Raw genomic sequence first — 14,089 nt, forward strand, 5'->3', positions numbered from 1 at the left:
CAGTTATATTCGTTTTATGAGAGATTTCTTATTATTTTGAGTCATTATTAGATAATATAAATGGTATATGTAAATAAATAAAATACTTATGTATTAATAATAATACATAAGTATTTTTTTTACTTATATATAACAAATTTATATTATCTAATACTTCAATATTTTAAAGCTAACTTAATTTTTGTTTTTTATTAATTTATTTAATATTTTTCGAATTTAAAGTCTTAAAAAATCAAATTAAATTGGAAATTGCGAACCAAAATAAAGTAAAGGATCTCTCACGAATAACGAATTGAATAATTGAACAATACATGTATCACAGAGTTATAAATTGTAGCAAATTTTTTACTTAATTTATTGCTTCGTTTTTTCAATTATATTACTTCGTTTATATGAAATGAAAACGACATGTTTAAATTTCGTTTGAATGAAAATGTGAAGATACTAATAACTTTCTTTTTAACTGTATTTTTCAAAAATATAAATTGCAAAGTATATTTTATTTAATAAAATATTAAGTCTATTTTAAACAAAACATTTTAAATTCAGGAAATACGCGTTACGCACAGATTCCTGTTCTCCCTCCCATCCTCTACAACTGACTCCAGCTGACAGATGTCATGTCGACTGTTTGATCGTAACCTCGATTTCTATTTGTGTGAGATATATGTATTAAAAAAAAAACGTTTTCGTGTTCGACTTTAACATCCTTAAACATATTGTGTATGATCGCAGATAATCTGTGGTATGATAAGACAATAGCTGACTTATTTCGACAATTTGCTATTAAATTGATAGTATTTATAATAATGCAAATATAGAATTATTTTATTAAAAAAGAAAATATAATAATAATTTCACATATTATCAAGATGTAAAGAAGGATGAGTACACTTTAATATCTTGCTTCCAACAGTGTTATTATTGTTAATTACTTGCCAAAAAGAATCCATAAATGGCATCGTTAATGGATTTACTTCCTTGTAGTACAATAGGTATAGCATCCTAGTTTCCTATAATAAAAGTAGTAAATAAGAATAAAAATATATAAGTGAATTATTTTCATGAACTATTTTCAAATATTTGTATTATTTAGTATGCTTAATCTAGAATAAAAATTCTAGAGAAAGGTCGCAACAGATATATCTTGTGGACATGGTCGTATCCTGCAGTAACGGAACCTGAGAAGACTAGAGTCACAAGGAAATGCAATATGAAATTAGAACACAATTCTCCTCATGTATTTGTGTACGCGAGACATGGCCATGATTGGTTTTATATATATTGCAGTGGAGTATTCGACTTTGGATAAATTACCAAAAGTAGGTATTTATATAAGAGTTTCTATCTTTCTTATCAAAAGAAGTATTTTATTATACAGTTAAGAATTTTCATATCTTGTTTTCAAAATTATTTCAGGTGAAACAGTTTGCATTGGTTCCTTTTGCAAAGGATTTAATCTACAAAGGTATGAAGTGCTGTCACGAGTTCTTAGTAAAATGTATTGCAAGAACAGGAAAACAAATGGAGATTCTGCAATTATATCTTTCTGTGTTTACAAAAGGATCGTGTTCGAGAGAACGGAACATTTGTTTCTGACGATTTGAGTACTTATCGATTTGCAGCTAGTGCCAATGTCAAAGGATTGATTAAAACATTTGAATTAGAAACGATTTTGATTTATACTGCTCTTTTATTGAAAAAAAAAGATCATTATATGTATATCATCATAGCTGAGAGCAACTTCTTAAGTGAATAAGAACATTTTCTGCATTAATGAAACACAGAAAAGTTATTGACAATCTTTTTCCCTGGATTGTTTTAGTAAATGATGAATTAATTGAATTAAAGGCATATATTATATATAAAAATTATCTTCAATAGTAAGAAAATATAAATAAAATAAACAATTTCATTTCTAAATGGACTGCATAAGTCAATATCAATATCGATTATTTTTATTTATTGTTATTATTATAGTTACTAATTAATAGCATTAATTAGTAACTATATTTATATAATTAATAGATAATAATTATATTGTATTGTTTTATAATTATTATTTTTGTTGCATATAGAGATATTCACATTATGTGGCAGGCTGCAATAATAGCTCATTATCAAGAACAGACTTCTATGACTTGCTCGTAAACATTCCTGCTCGAGAAAGAACTGTAGCATCGCATGCAAAAGGTAATAAAAAAAGTTCTAAATATTACTTTTATTTCTCTTAAATAAATATAACAAATAAATAAATATTTTTTTCTAATAATTTATCTAATCATTATTTTACTTATTTCAGAAAGTCTAACAATGACGAAAACTTACAAAGAAATAGCTTTATTTATGGTTCAACTATGCGAAAATCAAAACTAGAGGCACAAATTATTTCTGAGATAAAACAAAAGATCTTTTAAATTATTAATTAACTTTATTAGCAATAATTCAAGCTCCAGATGGCAGAAAGGTAACGTCTATTGAGATATTTAAAGAGAAAAACTCAGCACAGGCTGTAGAAAATTTTCTTATTAATTTAGCTATTGCCAAAAATCTTTTTATGTTATAATAATATATAAATCAAAATGTGTAAATATGTTAAGACACAAGTAAGTAATAAGAATAAGATAAAAGATGCATTAGACATATTGATAACTTTTTATACCTTAGTTTTGGGTTAAATAAAATTTCATTAATATAATGAATTATCACTATTGGATTGTACTAACATTTTATTCATTCTTTATATCTTATTCTTATTGATATTATGTGTGAAATCTTGGAAACAACTTTCTGATAGCAATTTTGAAATTTTAGAGCACATCTAAATGAATTGATGACGTCCGTATCAAATCACCCTGTTTTAAAGACATTACCATTAACTGTCGACTTAATGAAAAGATACAATTATGCTGTCGCTATTTTAAAACAATATCAGACATTGCTGAGATTTGGACGCATCAAAATTCCTGGGTCATCAAGGATTGTTTGAAACGGTCAGATTTTAAATAATAAAAATTTATATTGTTTTAATAAATTTTATCAATTTTATAAATTAAATATTTAAAATTTATTAAATTTTATAAAATTTTATAAATTTTCAACACATATTACAAATATTTTTATATAAAATGTGTGATAAAGTGATGAATGTTATAAAGAAAACAATTTTGCATTCTAGAAATCAGCAAAAGTGGAAATCAACTTGGAAAGCCGAGTCGTCCTTTTATTCCATGAAGCCGATTGTTTAGCGAAGCCGTTGTAGCGAAAATAAATTTGGAGATTCAAATCGTTGCACTAATAATATTCACCAAAAAAAGATCATTTTACACTGATCACGGATTCTCTTCAACTTATGATCGAGGAATTCGTTTGTATTTATCGTCAAGCTCGTAAAATTGGAAGTTCATCCACTATTGTTACCGCATTTAGTTTGTGTTGCATCTTTATTAGAACCTGGCTTAACAATTATGACATGGACCAAGCCAAAGTGGAAAGATTTTTGTCAGAATATGAAGGAGCAGATCAAAATCTTCGATATTCCTATCACAAGAATTCATGAGGTATATTGATGACAATAATAGGTATAAATAAAAGGCTGAAATAAATAATTTTTTTTTCTCTTTAGAAGCAAACTATTACACAAATAAAAATATCAATTTTTGAGAAATCAAATCGATATTACAACGATGATTAACTGTTATAAATAAAAGAAAAATAATGCTTATTTTGTTGCAATTTGAAAGAGAAAAACAATACTTAAAAAAATTTAAAGAATTATATAAATTAATTTATAGTAATATAATGATTTGTCTTGTTATAATTTTACAGATGTTGGAGAGTATGCAAAAAGTAATCTTGCACGCTTTACCTGAATCCAATCAATCATCGATGATAGAAGAATTATAAGAATTGTGATAGAGAAAGACAATAGAAGAATTTGTGATAGAGAAGAACGAGGAAATATATGTAGAATGGCAGTGATGGATTTGCATCGTAAGAGTATGCTGGTCAAACAAGTCATAAAAGAAATATTATAGCTCGTTAGAAGGTATATTTTTAAAACCATTGTCAATTCCAATCAATTCGATTTTCTTACTAATGAAAGTAATTAATTAATATTTATCTTTGTAATCCTATATTGAAATATAATGTTCTTTACCAAAAATTAAAATTAAAGATTAAAGATTATTAAGATTAAAATTAATGATTATCTTTTTTTGATCTTTATCTCAATGCGTTAAAATTCGCTAATTAAAAATTATATATTTTTACTTACTTATATTTATATATATATTACTCACATAATATTTATTAATATAATACATTTGATAAATATGTATACAATTTTGATAAATATGTATATAATTTTGGTATATGTCTAATAACTACGACAGGAGAGAGAAAGAAAGAATTGGTATAAAAATAGCAAAGAAATCTATACTTATAGAAAATTTTTAAAGCGCAGTAAAAATGGAGAGAAATAACTTATTTTTTTTAATGAATAAATAGAGGGAGAGAAAGCGGTGGAACAAACTGTCCAGCAAGATTGGTCCATGTTATAGAATTGCTTCAACGAATGGAACCCCATCAGTTACTAATAACACTAGGTACTTTATCCAAAAGCATGCAAGAAATGATTCGGAACGCGGTGTTCGAGATGAAACAATTACTCCAGGAAGATCGTTGACGTAATATTAAAAAAAGTCACCAGAGTATCTTCGCATGCAATTGGATGCAATTAGGAGACGCTTTGTTCGGGAACTCGATTCCGGTAATGCTTTAAATTTTTATTAAATCTCCCATCCTTTTTATAACACAATACAATATTTTTAACTTCAACAAAACGAAGTTATTCTGATTCATCAATTTTAATAGTATTTTAATGACTTAAATTAATAACTTTCTTATATTTAATCTCTTTAATTTATTTTTAATATTTAATATTAAAGTAAATTAGCTTATGTAATACTTTTTATATTTAATATTAAAGTAAATTAAATTATGTAATCTACATAGAAATTTTATAAAACATTATAAACCATTGATTGTATTTACAGAGAGTGCCCCAAACCTCGTGTTTTTATTGCATTGATGATTCCGACAGTAACAGTTAAATCAAGTCAGAATGACGTTCAAGAAGCATTGACGTTAGTTGGAAAAACTATCACAGGCGTTGTGAAAAAAGTGGCGCAATAGAATTTCAAAAGTAACACGATAAAAAGATCACATTATAATTTTTAAATTGACTTGTCCAATATGTTATAACTAGCTTCGTCTTTAGAACTCCACACAAACTCTAATGAAATTGTACAATTTATAAATGGAACTTTCGTCGCACTTTTGTCAATTTCTTGCGTAAATTCCGTGCGATATCCGCTATCGAATTATATATAGAATGTATTATTAATTATAGATATTAATATATATTATTGGTACATTCTATATACAAATATACATATTTATATCTAATTAATACATTCTATATATATTATATTCTAATAATACATTTTATATATAAAGGTTTAAGATAAATTTAATCTTTATAAATAATGATGATACATAATTAATGATATGTATATCTTACCGATATCAAGAATAATTAATAGATAATTTCGTGCATTGCAATTCAAGCTGTCAATATATATATAGCTGCAATATCATCAGATAACAATTTAAAGTCGAATGCTTCGCTATTTTCAGCAATTTGTGACTTATTGAGTGACTTGGAAATTATAATATTACCACAATCTAACTATAAACAATTATTAAAATTATTTGAATTTCATATTAATATAACAAATTATCTGTTATATCATAAATATCATAAATTCTAAAATATAACTTAAAGATTTGTAATTATTTAACATATAATTTATTCGGAAACGTATTGTAATAACATATTTTCTTGATAATATATAAGTATTTGCACAGGTATCTTATTATATTTTGTCTAAGCTCAATCAATTTTCTCTCTTGTAGCAATTTTGGATCCTCCGGCATGGCCTGTTTGGTGATACGAGTGGACTGTATGCAATAATGAGTGCCTGCTCTTTTCTTTTCGGCAAAAATCTGATAACTTCCTCTGTGTTAAGTAAGACTGACAATCTAAATTAATACAAAAATAGTTGACATTTATAGTAAAAATTATTATATAAATTTCTTCTTATATAAATATATACAAAATTTTATAAATTAAAAACGAATTAACAAAGTTTTATTATATATGTTAGATCAAACTTTTACTCTTTGAAAATAAAATTCTATTTTAAAACAAATTATAGTTTAATGTAATATTAATGTAATTATATTGAATTATGTTACACTAAGAATTAGTTTCAAGTTTTTTTTATATATTTAAAAATTTTTTTTAAATATTCTTAATTTACTCGATTTGTAACAGGTTTAACTGATGTATTCTCTGAGTAGCCTGATAATTGCTCGGAATTGAAATTATTGATTCCAATGTTTTTTTGTTAGCCCTTTAGCTAGCATGCCTTCCATAATTTTTCAAGTATTCACATAATCTACATCACTCAGGATAATGGGACCTTCAGAATTTGTAAGAAAAAGCGGCTCATCCTCTTTATACAACTAGCTAGTGGATTAAATAAAGATTTATATAATCAAGACTAAAATCAGCTAACTTGACGGCTGGTTCGATCAGATCTGATCTATGGAAAATATTTCACAGTTTGCTAGTAATGAACAGATAATCTTCACGACACCTTCTGCTATTTTTGCCTGGGGAACAATGTCAATTTCCTTTTCGTTACCATAAATGTGAGGGCAATCAATATGTCTGTAATCAAAATCAATAGCATCTTTTATAATATGGATAACTTTATCTGGTCTAATTTGAAATATAGTAAAGTCAAATTTAAAAAAATTAAAAAAAGAAAGAATTCTTAAGGGTCGGCTAAAGTGACGAGTGAACTCTGAATCATAGAGCTTATACTGGAGGGGTAATGGGACCCGCAAAAGTGTGTCCAAGAAGTGAGACAGAAAACTATTGGTCTGTCTCATTCTACACCTATTTCTCGAAATGCGCATGCGTAGCCAAAGTGCGCTTTTATTGTACTTGGCTGGTACGTACCATGGACCTAAGAAGATATGGATGGAGTCTAGAGCCGGGGCGGTGTGAAATTTGCGGTAAGGGGGGTGTATAGCTCTGTCTCTTTCCAAAAGCAACCTTCGGGTGTTTCCGTCGCATATCCGATAATTCCCGAAAGGTTATATATCCCATATTAGCTAACTTTCGAATAAAAATACATGTATTATAAAACGCTCAGCCGTTTTTGAAAAAAGCCAACTTAAAAATATACCGTATCTTGTATACCGATGAATTTAATAAAGTACTAGAAAGATCAAATAAATAAATTAAATTAAACCGTTATATTAAATAAAGTCATTATATAATAGAGTGAAAAGACAAACTTTTTACATATGCATAATTGTAATTTCTAGTTCTACAAAAAACATCATAATGAAGAATATTTAAAAAGAATTATTAACAGAAATGTTGCAAAACGTGTTGGCAAAAATATGCAAAAAAAAATACTTCTTCAAAAGAAAAAAATATTTGCTGCTCCTTCGTCTGTCACATTGGAGCGATCAAATATCAATAATTTTCCAACTGTAGAAAATTATATAAAAACCAATAATATTTCACGCAATATGCCATTGTAATAATTCTTGTGCTTCTGATGAAAATACTAAATTATTATAATTATTATAATTTGGAATCATCAACCGAGATATTTTTAAACCATCTGAGATATTGGGCAATTGAACATCATATCGCTTTAACTGCTGTTAGCAATTTATTAAAAATTTTAAAATATCTAAAATTAATTATATCTAAAATTGAACTCATTGCCTTCAGTTGCACGCACTATTTTAAAAACTGAAGATATAAGTAAACAAATAAGTAATCTACCTCCTGGAAAATACTATCACTTTGGATTAAAATCAACATTATTAATGAAATTAATACAGAATAATTTTGAAGGAGTTGAAATAAACATATCAATTAATACTGATGGACTTCCTCTAACGAAAAGTAGTGGTAGTCAATTTTGGCCTATTTTGGTGAAAATCAACGAATTAAAACAACCATTTCCAATTGCTGTATATCATGGAGAAAATAAACCTGATAATAGTAATATTTTTTTTGTAAAAATTTACCGAAGAAATGAAAATATTGCAAGAAGGTTTACATTTAAATAATAATCGAATATTGAAAGTAAATCTTAGTAAAATTCTTTGCGATGCTCCTGCAAAAGCCTTTATATTATGTGTAAAAAATTTCAACTCTTATCAAAGTTGTACCAAATGTTGGGCCGAAGGATTATTTGTAAAGAATAGAATGACTTTCCCAGAACTAAATTCAAAACTAAGGACAGATGTAGAATTCCGTTCTCAAATTGATCAAAATTATCACAAAGAGAAATCTGTTTTATGTGATTTAAAAATTGGCCTTGTTACGAACATTCCTCTGGATTATATGCATTTGGTATTATTGGGAGTTATGAAACGCTTGTTAGGTTTTTGGATTAAAGGCAACCAAGAAACTCGTCTGATAAAAGAGGATATTGATGCTATTAATGAAAAGCTGAAATTGATATACAAATCAACTCCGCATGAATTTGCAAGAAAACCTAGACCAATAACAGAGTTTGAAAGATGAAAAGCTGTTGAATTTAGAACTTTCTTGTTATATTATGGCCCATGGCTCATGAAACCTTTTTTGAAAAAGCAATATTTTCTTCATTTTCTCTCTTTGCATTGCGCAATTCGAATACTAATATGTGACGATTTGATAGATAAATATATCGATTATGCAAATGAATTATTAATATATTTTGCAAAAGAATTTGGCGATTTATATGGACGCGAATTTGTTAATCATAATGTTCATAATCTCATTCACTTAACATTAGATGTAAAAAAATTTGATTCATTGGACAATTTTAGTTGTTTTCCATTTGAAAACTATATGCATAACATTAAAATGACGTTGAAAATATTAAATAAACCTTTATCACAATTCATAAAAAGAGTTAAAGAAATTGAGAAATATGCTTCTCATAGACAGAACAAACAATTTATCTTAAACAAGATGGTCTTCGTTTGATTAATAATAAATTAGTAGAAGACTTTTCAGCAATTCATTATAAGAATTTCAGAATAGAAAATAAAGAGCCAAATTGTAATTTTCTACTAAAAAATAATAAACCTATAAAAGTAATTGATATTTTTCAAATTAATAGCACATTTTATATTAAATACAAATATTTTAAGATAAAACTTTATTTTAAAAATCCAATGGACAGTATTATTTTTTGGTGTGATTTTGTTGAAGAAATTGATGAAGAAAATATTACTTCTGCTGATAATATATCAAAAAAAGCTTTCAAAATAGAAAATTGCATTTTATCAATATTACATGCAGATTGATTTTAAGGTAAGAAGCTGACTTATTTTTACTTATTTTAATTTATGTTAAATTTATAAATATTAAAAATATTTTAAAGAAATTAAGTTTTAGGCTCATCGGGAGAAAGTAGCCAAACTTCGATGTCCGTTACATCCGATGTAGAAGATACTGATGGTAATAAAATAAATGTACTTTTTTAATATAAATATGTTGTATTTATTAATTTAATTTAAAATTTTTTTATTTTTCAGATAGTATAACTTTAACAGACAATAACATCAACCATATACCAATAACACAGGCCCACAAAAAAAAAGTACGCTGTGCTGGCGATCTGACTAGGCTAGTCTTATGTATTTTGGCCCGCTGAATTCGAATCTAACGTTAGAATTGCTCCATCACGTCACAGTTTTTTTTAAATCTCAAAAGAGAAAGACGAAAATTTCGTAAAAATCGACATTCTAGGGTAGTAAGACTGCGCTTCTTGAGGGAAAAGTTACCGAAATCATATTTCCATGTATTTTCTGGCATTATAAATCCAAATCCGATTTGTCACACCAATCATACCATCGATTCCATTAACATTTGTCATGAAAAAGTAGCAATCTTCCGTATTCCATATTTGATTTTAGTTCATTCATAAATCTTATATTGGAAAGAATTAATCTTATATTCTCCAAGTCCAAATTTTGAGAAAAATTTTTTCGAAACTTATAACTTCTAGCTGTTGAGTTCGTATAAGATGCAGAAATTTCTTTATATAGGTCACAAACCTCTTTTCATGTCTTTAAAGCGCTAGAGGTACATGAAAAAAAAAGATTGTGCTATCTGGAGATAAAAACCTATCTTAATATCTTCGCATCTTGATAAATAGAATCTGTTTGCAGTAAATTTTAGGTGTTACAACCTGAAAAAATAAAAAAAATAAAAAATGAGCACAAAAAAAATTGAGCACAACGTTTATATTCTAGGTCGGATTTGGATTTATAATGTCTGAAAATACATTAAAATATGATTTTGGTAACTTTTTCTTTAAGAAGCACAGTCTTATTACCCTAGAATGTCGATTTTTACGAAATTTTCGTCTATTTTTGAGATTTAAAAAAAACTGTGACGTGATGGAGCAATTCTGACATCAGATTCGAATTCAGCGGGTCAAAATATATAAGACTAGCCTAGTCAGATCGCCAGCACAGAGTACTTTTTTTTGTGGGCCTGTGTAATTATTGAAGAAGAAAATAATAATGTACTTATTCAAATGAATAATCTTAAAGTAATGATGAAAAGTATTCAAACTGAAATAGAAAGTATGGAAAATAAACAGGAAAAATCATTATTGCAAATCCAAGAAACCACAACTGTTATTTTGAGTAAAATAAATAGTGCGCAATACTATAAAGAAGATGTTACAATAAGGGATAAGATTGGAAAATACTTTCCTTTAACTTCCATTGAATACTTCCTTGAACTTGAGTATTATTGAACTTGAGATGTATTGAAAGAAGATCAAGAAGCCTTTACGCAAGTAGTAAGTAAATATGCTCATCAATCATTTTTGATGAAATAAAACTTTTATACACAATCAATATATTTATTTGAAATAAAATATGATATATGTATTATATCATATTACAGAAAAATATTAATATAAAAAAAGCGTAACTCCAATTTATATAACTCAAAATATATATTTCTAATTAATCGCTTAGGATTATTCGCTACCTCTTCTTTAAAGGAATTTTATTGATAGAAAAAAAATATTTTGATAATAATGATAACTAAATGAACACTATTATATATTTTTTGAAGTTACTTGAATTTTTAAAAAATTTAAAGCTTTATATATTTTGTATACATTGCTTAACAAAAACAACTTTTTAACAGATAAATAAAGTATTACTAATTGGTGGAAAAAATGAGAAATTTCTAAATTTTTAAAAGGACACTGACTACAATATTTTACAATTTACCGATGATGTAGCCTCCATGTGTTCGTGGACGGGACAAAAAAATAATTTCAAGATTGGAGATACATATACAATGACGGCTATTAAAAGTAAGTATATTTCTTAATATAAAAAAATATATGCATTTATATATTTTTGTAATATTTATAATTGCTCCATTTTAAAATCTATTGTATATAATTATAGTAACTATAATAAATTTTGTACTACACAATAAAAGTATTTGTTGTATATATGTATATTCTGCTATCAATCTCTAGATCAAAAAATATATATGATTTGTTTTATAGAAATCAAAGGAAGAAAAACAAATAAAAAATTAGTTCATTTTAAATATTAGTTTATAATTATGGATATGATTTTTCTATTTTTTAATTACTTACTTTTAATTATTTATTTTTATTTTTAATTACTAATTTTTTAGTTGTGTAACTTGTCTTATTTTATTACATATAACATATTATACTCAACATATTATAACTAAGGCTCGGACGTTCGAGCATAAGCCGAGAATCGCTGTGTGCGAGTTGGTATGAACGACGCGTCAGCAACAACCGCTTCGGCACTCACACCAACTCACACGCAACTGCACGTAATTCTTCTCAGCCCGTGCTCAGTCTCCGTGTCTGAACATCCATGCCCTAATCAAATTAAGTGTAAATAACAATGTGTTCTAAACTGTTTTACACATATTATTTATAGATATATATTTAATTTTACAATAATACAATAAATTTTTTATTTATTTTTTTGTTTTTATCTATTGATTTTTTCTAATTTTAGAAGCTTTTAGAGCAGCATATCCCCGTAATACTAAAAAAGAATTCGAAAATTACGTAATGGAATTTAGATTTGCAAACGTTCGTAAAAAAAACGCCGCTGAAAAAAATAAAACAATTTAAGTAAGTATAAGTTAATAAATAAAAAAACAATATAAGTAAAATAGTGATATCTAGTGATATCTAATAATTACAATATACAGAGTGTAAATGAAAAAACATATATAAAAGCACTAATTTAATAGATAATACACTTTCAGTATATAAAATAAAAAATAATATAACCGAATATATCTATATTTAATAACATATTTTTATACCACATAAATATATATTTAAAACAAATATTTAAAAATTAAATTACAAAAATGAAAAGTTTATATAGAAAATGTAAATATAACAACATACATAAAGCACATGATAAGATACGGAAAAAAGTCCAAATTGAGAAGTTCTGAGCCATTTCTCGATTTGTTTGATCTTTTTTTCGTTATTATACAATGTTAAAGTCAGTATCTGGCCTATATGGATATGGTATAAAGCCTATATGGAAAAGATGGAAGGATGGAAAGATAGAACGATGAAAAATCGAAGAGTAGCGAACCGTCTTATGTTTTCTATTTTTTCGCTGCAATCAAGCGCTAATTAGCTAACTTAACAACGTACATTGAAAAAAAGTTCAGGTAAAAAAATGAGTCAGGATTTTTCGATTTGGATTGTTTCTGTATCTGATACAGAATAGTGTGTGCTCCTATATGTTTTTTCAGTTACACTTTACATGAACTACATATGAACTCTTCATTTATAATTTAATCTTTAAATTTTAAACATATATTTATGAAATAAAGTATGTTATTGAATATATGGTTATATTTATAATATAGTTATATTTATGATATAGTTATATTTATTTTTTGATGATTTTATATACTAAAAGTGTATTATTGATTAAATTAGTTAAAATTTAATACAATTATTTTTAATAACTAAATGTTACTTTTATTTTTTTAGAAACATCTCATCATTTTTATTTTTATGAATCAAAGCTTTATTTCGGATTGAGAGGGTGGAATGTGGAAATCACCGACATATACATTTTTCAAGACGAAACAAAGGATTGGCTAACAACAATGATATTAATGTAATAATGTACACTCGTTTCCATTAACGCTAACGTATAATATTGCGAAAATTATCTAATTTTGAAACGTGACAAAATATGCTTGCACCCATGACCAAGCTCTGTGATATAATTATTAGCTTATGATATATAACTAGAGATATATGTATTTTTTTAATTATTGAAACCAAAGACAGTATGACTTAAAAGTGAGCAAATAGATCTCGCGTTATAAAGATCGCTAGACATTGTGATTTAAAATCTGTTAGATATATTGATCTTTTCTTTTTTCTTTTTTTCTTTTGTTCCGAGAAAACGCTTAGAACATATATCAATGGATAGGGAATTAGTTTGTTTGAATTTGTTTGTTTGCTTTTGTTTTTTTTTTTTTAATTTAAGGAAAGCATACCATCCCATGGCAACGATGATATCAATACGTGCATTGCGGATGATAGTTTGACTCTTCCATTCTTTTTCGCACAGCTTTTGAATTCTGGCTTGTTCGCCGGAAATATAGGCAATTTCCCTTTTTCAATAATATATGTTTTAAAAGAAAATGAGAGATTACTTGAATGTGTAAAAACAAGGTAGAACATTGATATTAAATACAAAGTAGAGTATTTTATTTTATATTATTAGAAATGTTATATAGTATAACAGAGGGTTATATATATTTTCGAAAAAAACGCAGAAAGTGTCATTCCATTGTTTCAAACAAAATTTTTTTTTACTTTATTCTCTCCTCTGCTGATTGTGATATTATATGCGACATTATATGCAACAATTT

The 14,089-nt window shown here is 26.4% G+C and overlaps 1 long non-coding RNA gene and 1 pseudogene across 2 annotated transcripts; both read left to right on the top strand.

Moving 5' to 3' along the window:
• Window positions 1–578: 578 nt before the first annotated feature.
• LOC145959875 (DENN domain-containing protein 10-like) lies at window positions 579–2,566 on the top strand (annotated as a pseudogene). Its single transcript, XR_014435206.1, has 6 exons — window positions 579–745; window positions 873–995; window positions 1,125–1,322; window positions 1,420–1,851; window positions 2,079–2,193; window positions 2,303–2,566. The product of XR_014435206.1 is annotated as a DENN domain-containing protein 10-like (transcript).
• A 6,582-nt stretch (window positions 2,567–9,148) lies between these two features.
• LOC145959887 (uncharacterized) lies at window positions 9,149–13,705 on the top strand. Its single transcript, XR_014435211.1, has 5 exons — window positions 9,149–9,610; window positions 9,688–10,964; window positions 11,321–11,492; window positions 12,187–12,305; window positions 13,194–13,705. It is a non-coding gene; the product is annotated as an uncharacterized LOC145959887 (long non-coding RNA).
• The last annotated feature ends 384 nt before the right edge of the window (window positions 13,706–14,089 follow it).

This window comes from Camponotus vicinus, unplaced genomic scaffold, assembly GCF_025532165.1.
Source record: "Camponotus vicinus isolate PSW18456_S1 unplaced genomic scaffold, iyCamVici1.0 SCAF_1, whole genome shotgun sequence".
NCBI lineage: Eukaryota > Metazoa > Arthropoda > Insecta > Hymenoptera > Formicidae > Camponotus > Camponotus vicinus.